This window comes from Erpetoichthys calabaricus, chromosome 1 (assembly GCF_900747795.2).
Source record: "Erpetoichthys calabaricus chromosome 1, fErpCal1.3, whole genome shotgun sequence".
NCBI lineage: Eukaryota > Metazoa > Chordata > Cladistia > Polypteriformes > Polypteridae > Erpetoichthys > Erpetoichthys calabaricus.
In genome coordinates, this window is record NC_041394.2 from 65,498,393 (window position 1) to 65,507,363 (window position 8,971).

Genomic DNA, 8,971 nt, shown 5'->3' on the forward strand with positions numbered 1-8,971 from the left:
CCCAATATATATCAATAAATCATTTTTTAAGCAATTAGATTCAACCAAAACCTCATTTATTTGGAACTCAAAACATTCACATATCTGAAGAGCGACCCTGCAAAGACATCAGGCAGAAGGTGGCATGGCTCTACTTAATTTTCAGTTTTATTACTGGGCAGCAAACATACAAGCCATAAAAACCTGGACAGAAATAAATGAACATACACAGGCCTGGTCCACAATAGAAGTAAAATCCTGCACCACTTCTTTATATTCCCTGCTTTGCGCTCCAATAAATGCAAGTTATCGCAGATATACTAATAACCCAATTGTGCTTCACTCACTCAGAAAATGGAACCAATTTAGAAAGCAATTTAAGATGGAAAATCTTCTATCTGTGGCACCCCTGCAAGAGAACCACCTCTTTCAACCCTCACAAACATATCCAGTTTTTAATATCTGGAAAAGATTTGGGATTAAATTGCTCAGAGATCTTTATATAAACAATATCTTTGCATCCTTTGAACAATTACATTCCAAATTTAACCTTCCAGCTACACATTTCTTTCACTATCTTCAAATTAGAAACTTTGTCAAACAGAACCTGCCTGATTTTCCTCATCTCGTACCCTCCACCATGCTGGACTCCTTTGGCCATGCTCTCCTTCTCAGGGGTGGGGTTTGATTTGCCTTCAATCCTATTTTTCATAAAAATTTATCTATATGTACGGAATGATTACAATAAAATTAATAATAAAAAAAAAATATTACCATCAGACCTCTGCAGGACAATTACTGTATATCTGGCATTAAGTGGGTGCCGTAGGATGAGGCCTGTTTTTACAAAGAAGGCGAAGAACACAACAAATAAGGCAAGCTGAGGAATCAGACTGTCTGTACCATCTTGAATACATATTGTATGTGAAGGGAAAAAGGCCAAAAACAAGCCTTTGTGTTCAGTTATGAGTACACTGTCCACAAAGTCTTTACTGAGACCAGGATCAAAGGCAATGGCTTCTGTCCACAAAACATCAAATATTGTATCAGAAACTCACATATTGTTAATTGCTGTGCTTGCATCAGATTATTTAAGGTTGTTAAACTGTACCAGTAAGCAAAACTCTATCTTATTCATTGCAAACATCTTAGGAAGAAATCAAGAGATTCTTTCTCTTGATATAATTTTACTCTATTACTCCCCTGAAATTGTGTTCTAGAGGAAGAAGAATTAAAGGAAGTTATTTGCCTGTGACATATCACAGATGCGGACAAGACAGCTATTTTAAACCTTTGTGAAATCAACTATGAATTGTAAACCATTTGTTAAATCTGGGAAACTAAAACATCTGTGCACATATATAGAACAGTCAGCTTGTTATTTGGTCTTTCACATTTAAACACAATTATTTTTCCTATTTCTATGATCATTCTCTTTTTTGTAATTAGTGTCAAGCGAATATGCTTGAATCCTGAACCGCAGAGAAAGGTATGGAAAAGTCAGAGCCCTCCCAAAAGTGAAATTAATTATTGGCTTTTGCCTAAACTGGAGAACAGAGTTAACTAAATTACTGTGTAATTATATAAACTTTTATTACAGAATCCATTTATCTTTGTAGTCGCTCACACTAATAAATGTGAGCATCCTGAACAGATTGAAAACATAATATAATATCTAAAGTTGAAATGAATCATCTATGCAGTAGTGGTAGTGCACCTCACAGATTCAGCATCCTGGGTTTGACTTGTGTTTCCAATCACTGCATGTGTTGAGAAGTTCTGCTCATGTTCTGTATATGTAGGTTTTCCTCTGTGTAGGCCATTTTTCACCTTCAAAGACAGCTTTGGTAACTGACAATTCTAATTTAGCTCTGTAGCTTTGAATCTTGATGTCCCCACAATCTCCTGGATCATGGACTACCTAACCAGCAGATAGCAGTTTGTGAGGCTTAGGAACTGTGTGTCAGAAATGGTGATGTGTAATACTAGAGTACCTCAGGGAACTGTCCAGTCTTTTTTCCTGTTTACCCTCCACACAACAGACACAATACCAGTGCTTGCCATCTATGGAAATTTTCAGATAGCTTGTCCATCATACACTAATGGAGACAAGTCATAATCCAGGAAGGTTATGGAGGAATTTGTCTTGAGGTGCAGGGACAACAACCTGCAACTCAACATCAGCAAGACAAGAGAGCTGGTGGAAGACTTCCATCATGCCAAAAAGCTTCTGAGATCAGTCACCATTCACGGGGAGGACATGGAAGTGTTGCAGAGCTATAAGTACCTGGGGGTTCACATAAACAAGAAACTGGAGTAATCTGACAACACAATGGTGTTACACAAGAAGAGCCACAGCAGGCTATAGTTCTTGATAAGACTCAGGTCTTTTGATGTATGCAGCAAGCTACTGGAAATGCTTCATCAGTCCATAGTAGCCAATGTGGTGTTCTATGCTGCAGTCTCCTGGGCAACCAACTTGACCTCAAAAGATGCACAATGCCTGAAGAAACTTATCAGGAAAGCCTGCTTCATCTCAGAGCGAACTTTGGACACACTGGAAGGTGTTGTGGAAAAGAGAATGGTGGCAAAGTTGAATGTCATCATGGAAAATCTCCTCCATCCCGTCCAAGGGGTGCTCTCTTGGAGCATTTGTAGCCACAGGCTTATTCCACCACATTGTGCTAAGAAGCACTTCTGGAGTTTTTTTCTGCCCACTGTTATCAGGCAATTCAATACTTCCTCCTGATGTACTGGTTAAGTTTATATTGAAATATCTGTTCAATATATGTTTATTTTTTATTTATTGATTTATTGACTGATTGATTGGCTTTATTATTTGTCATGTGATTCTGTATTCTTCTTTTTTTCATGTTTCTGCTGATGTATTTCCCTTTGGGATTAGCAAAGTTTATCTAATCTAATATAATCATTGTGTGTGTGTGCGTGTGTTTGCTGTAATGGATTGTCACACCATTAGGCTTTTTTCCCAATGTGTACCTTATGTTACCAGTCTCAATGCAGAAGTTACCAGTCTTACAACAATTTAAAACAAATTCTAAATGTATTATACAGTGCATTCAGAAAGTATTCAGACCCATTCAGTTTTTTTGTTGCAGCCTTGTGCTAAAATCTTTGAAACTATTTTTTTTTTAATTTCAAGCAACACTCATTATGCCAGAATGCTGAAGGAAAAACTTGTTTGGGAACTTTTTTGTGAATTTATTAAAAATCGAAAATTGAAATATTACATTGATGCAAGTATTCAGACTATTTGCTGTGACACTTGAAACGTGCTTCATCAGTATCTCATCCTATTGATCATCATTGAAATGTTTCTACACCTTGTTTGTCTACCTGTACTCAATTCAATTGATTGGACATGATTAGGAAAGGCACACATCTGTCTATGGAGGGTCCAACATTTGACAAAATTGCCTGTAGAGTTTAGAGACAGGATTTTGACATGACATAGATCACTGGAATTCTACAAAATATTCATTCAGCATTAAAAGTTTCCAAGAGCTCAGTGGTTTCCATAATTTTTAAATGGAAGAAGTTTAGGTAAAACCACGATTAATACTGGAACTGTTTACCTAGTTAAACTGAGCAAACTGTGGGAAAGGGGCCATGATTTAACAAGTTACCATGAACCCCATGGTCATTTTGGCCAATCTGTGTGGGGATGGAAGAAACTTCCAGAAGGACAACCATCAGCCCTATCTGGGCTTTATGACAGAATGGCCAGGCAGAATCCTCTCCTCAGTAAAAGGCATATGGAAGCCTGTTCGGAGTTTGCAAAAAGGCACCTAAAGTACCCTCAGACTGTGAGAGACAAGATTCTCTGATTAGTATCATGTCTGGAGGAAACTAGGCACCAATCATCACCTGCACAATACCATTCCATATCAATACCAAAGGTGAAACAAGGTGGGGACAGCTTTATGTTGTGTTGTTATTTTTTGGCAGCAGGGACTGAGTGACTAGACAGAGCTGAGGTAAAGTTGAACGGAGCAAAGTACAGAGATATCGTTAATGAAAACCTACTCCAGAGCACTCTGGACCTCTGACTGGGCTGAAGGGTCACCTTCCAACAGGAAAATGACCATAAGTATAAAGCAAAGACAACACAGGAGTGGCTTAGACTCAACTCTGTGAATGTTCTTGAGTGGCGCACCCAGAGCCCAGACTTGAACCCAATCAAACATCTCTGGAGAGCCCTAAAATAGCAGTCCACCAATAGTCTCCATACACCCTGACTGAGCCTGAGAAGATCTGCACAAAAGAATGGGAGAAAAGGTCCAAATACAGGTGTGCAAAGTTTGTCATATCTTACCTAAGAAGACTTCAGGTCAGGGTGCCAAAGGTGCTTCAACTAAGTACCGAGTAAAGGGCTTGAATGTTTGCATTCATGTGATATTTCAGTTTTTAATTTTCAATAAATATGCAAAAAATTATATACTCCTGCTTTTGTTTTGCCACTCAGGGGTATTGAGTGTTGGTTGATGAGGAGATAAAATGAATTTCAATAATTTTAGCACATGGCTACACCATAACAAAATATGAAAAAAGACAAGTGGTCTGACTACTTTCTAAATCCACTATATATTGTTTAAATGCACTTTTAAAATCTATTGTTTGAATTTTATAGACACCTGTGTTAACTTTTTAATATGCTCTTTGGTAAAGTGAAAGTCCAGGAGTCAAAGCTAATCTTCATGTTTGACTTGTAATTCTTACTGATCATGGCACTAGTGAGTGACAATGTATTACATGTTTGTTACATGTGCAAATAAGAACTTTAAAATACTTTGCACAAGTGACAATAATTTTGAAACTGAACATGATAGGCTCCAGCCCATAATTACCCTGAATTGGATGAAGCAGGTGTTTATTATGTGAATTGGATTAAGCAGATGTTTATTATGTAAACAAAAAACTCAAGGCCAAATAGATTCTAAGGAGGATCTTGAATGTATTCTAAGTAAAAAAATGGCTAAGTATGTAAGAACACTACGAAGAAGGTTTAGATAAATGTATATCTCTCTATTATAAAGGAAAATCTTCAGACGAGACAAGACTACTGCCAAGAGATTTTTTCAAGTCCCGCCCACCTCTCAGCCATTTACAGTTAACTGCCCACTCCCACGGTCCTCTCACCTCTCATTTGTGTTAATGCTTTTGTCAGACACAGTCCCTGCACTCTTATAAATTTTTACGTTTACCTCACTTTAAGTTTCCAATAAAAGAAGACTAATTATGTCCAAATCTTAAAGAAGAATTTTATCCCAAAAGGTTTTCAACAAAAGAGATGAGTACACGGGCAATCCTAGCACCGAGAAATGATAAAGTCAAACAAATTAACGCAAAAATGAATGATCAGTTACACGGCAAATTGGTTAAATGCGTATGAATAGACTATGCAGAAACAGTGGGTGGTGATTGTGCGGAAGATGAAAACATCAACTTACAATATCACGAAGAATATTGACAACCATTAACACCGTCCGGTCTTCGAATTACTCTTGAAATAAGGATGTATCATAATGTCAGTCGGTCATTTTCCGGCCCGCTATATCCTAACACAGGGTCACGGGATCTGCTGGAGCCAATCTCAGCCAGCACAGGGCACAAGGCAGGAACAAACCCCAGGCAGGGCGCCAGCCCACCACAGTGTATCATAATGTTATTGTGTAATTTATGTATAGTGATGGGCTAAGCAATAGAACAAGATTAGTTGTATTCAAAATTAGTCAAACAATTCTGACATTACATAACTTTAACAGGTGACAAGAAAGGTAATGGTAGTACATCTTCCTCAGAAAACATTAGACACCAAAGGAGATCTTGATATGCCATTCATATTAAAAAGTTTACAGTTTCCCATTAGAATAGCTTTTGCTATGACAATTAACAAATCACAGGAACAAACATTCAAAAAAGTCGGTTTATTTATTAGAGAGAAAGAAACGATATTCACTCACGGGCAATTACATGTTGCGTTGTCATGATGTAACTCCAAACACAGAATCAAAATTCAAAGCAATATTGATGAAAAGTTAATTCCAAATATTGTTTTTACTGAAGTTTTACAGCAAAAGTGTAAGTTTAAAAAGTATTTGCATGCTAATTTCAAAGCCAAACAGAACGAAAACATATAACGCAACGAATACCTTCAAACGCAACATGAAACATAATTTTCTTTCAATTTATTATGTTTTTACTATTTTTTATTATGGTTAATTACTCACTGTAATGTAAAATATTTAGGTCTATTAAGCATATGTAACAATTCCCATGAACATAACAATCTGTTTAAATTGTACATCCACATCCCCATACGCTAGTGGAAGAGCCATGAAGTGGCTAGTGCGTAGCGCCCACACGGGGGTTGGCGAGTGAAGCGAGCAGGGGGCAGGGCCCCCTAGTATTATACATAGAACTCTCAAAATCGGCAGACTGAGATGATGTACAGTATGGGGACCTCTCTGCCATCTCAGTGACAAGCTGAAACTTACAGCAAGTGACATGAGAAGGGTCGTCTGACTTTAGTTGCATTTACCTCATCAGGGCTCTCAAGTTTCGTTGTTTTTCACCTTGAATGTCATGAGTGTACAAATTAGGCATTCCATAAACATTTACTTCTGCTTGAGTCACTCCTCAACAGTTCAGCTTTAAAACTGTTTCCCCAACTTAGTTTCTGTTACACGCACACCTAAGTGCTTAAAATTTTTTGTTAAAGATTGCTTTCAGTGACAGAATAATAAGTCTGTTGAGGTGGCATGCGGCAGCACCATAGACATTTACGTCATTCAGATACTCTGTGCCTTAATTTATGGTCTTATCAAGTTAATTCAGCTTGTTTCTGCTCATTTACTGAAAACATTTGGCTACAACACATGTTTTTGTAAGCTTCACAGCACAAGATCAGTGCTGGTTACTCATGGTGTCTCTTAATGGAGGACTGAAACAGGTGTTTGTTCACAGTTCACCGGAGATGCAGTATTTAGTTATGAGATTGTGCCCCTCTATTTTAGGCCTGTTATGACGAGTTTTGTCAGGAAGTAATTATTGATCACATAATTCCATACATTTAGCTCAACAATTATCACTGCAGGGAGTTGTAAGCTGCCATTCATCTGTATTGATCTGAACAAACAAACAAGCAAGTAGTCTTGACTTGTCAAAGGTTCCTTTGGCATGACTAAGTGATCAAATTTAGATTTTTGTCTTCAGTCACCAGTGATGTGGTTATGATTGGAAAAAGCTGCTGGGCAAAAAAAGATAGGCCATTCTTCCCAAAAAAAGCTCACCACTCCTATTCATCTTCACTACACGACCAGGGAGGCTATGGCAGCAAAAATGGACACATAACTTGACTGCAGACCACAGGATCAGTTCAGAGTCACTAATTCACCAGAGCATCCAGAGAAAACCCATACAAACACCACAAGACTATGCAAACTCCACACAGGTATGGGATTCAAACCCAGCACTCTAAAGCTGCAAGACAGCAATACTCACCACCATACCATTAAATGATAATATCCTACAAAGTGAAAAAGACTGAACCATTTAATTTAGAACTGCTTCAAAAACACACCATCATAGAAACTGAAAAAATGCAGGATATTTGTAAACTGTACAATTATCTAACCAAATGGATTGACGAGAAACACCACCTGCTCCACCAAAGAAGGAGTTGGGGAAAATACATTGGCTTAAGATCAGCCATAAACGCAAATCCATCAATCCTTTTCCAAACCTGCTTAAGCCAATGTCACATTACATGACTTCTCGTTGGAGGGGATATCAAATGTGACGACTGCTGTTGCCGATCTCACTTGAGCATCCACCTTAATAAAAGGTTAAATGTCCTTGTGTTTGTCTGGGTGTCTGTCCAGTTGTTATGTCTCTGTCATTCCAATAGATGGCGCATCACAAACATTAACACTGAAGCCTATACTGATTATTTAGATTTTAACCAATCTTAGATGGGTAGCAGCAGGTCGTGTCATATAAAATGACTAGAAATCGCAAGGTATGTTAAGTTAGAAGACTGCGTAAAAATCTTCCAGCAAAGTCTCACATCTCCAAAGTATTGGTAACTGACATGTGATCTCACTCTTTTTCCTGACTGATGGAGCTGGTGTTCCATGTGAAGTTTTCACAAGTACAGTGAGTTTAGCCACAAGTTTGGCTCATTCTGTTAGGGTACATAAAAAAATGAGACATCAGACAGATGAGCATGTCTTCTGTTTGAAAGGACCAAAACAACCACTTTGCTTATGCTTCACAGTTACATTATGTACATTGTACTGCCGAGTGGGCGCTCATTGATTATCAGCTCTCATGCACACAGAGCCTCTCCTTGCAACTGAAGACAAAGACAAATCTGTTTCATTTGTTTGGATGAGTTGTGGACTAGTTGGACTGAGTAACTGGGTATGTCAGATTACACAGCCAAAAGTCATGGGAGCGTGCCACAACGGTCTCAGATTCTTTAAGATTATGTAAGTGAAGTATGTGAATTCAAATCGCTGCAAAAGTCTTGGAATGTGACATGGCCTTCAATCCAAAGAAGGGTTGTGGTCAGCTGGAAGCAGATGGGCTATAGAAATAGAAGACTATTCTGGGTTACAAGTATGGCAGTACTGAACATAAAGTAGGAATAAGCCAGTTCACCACAGAGGACATTAACAGCTCACTCAGTCTAAATCTAATATAAATCATCTTGATCCAAACATTTATGGAGTGTGCGAGATAAACTGAAGAGGAGAAGATCAACACAGCCAGAGTCCAGGCCAGCATTTGAACCTAGTCTGCCAGAACTGTGAGGTAGCAGCACTGACAGATACTCCACCATGTTAGGTTTTGATGAACTTCTTAATGGAAATGCTTAGCTGCTTTCCACTTAATGGATTGGAAACAAATGGAAATACTTAACCATTAAGGTAGAATGATTCTGGACAGACACCTATAGAACACTATA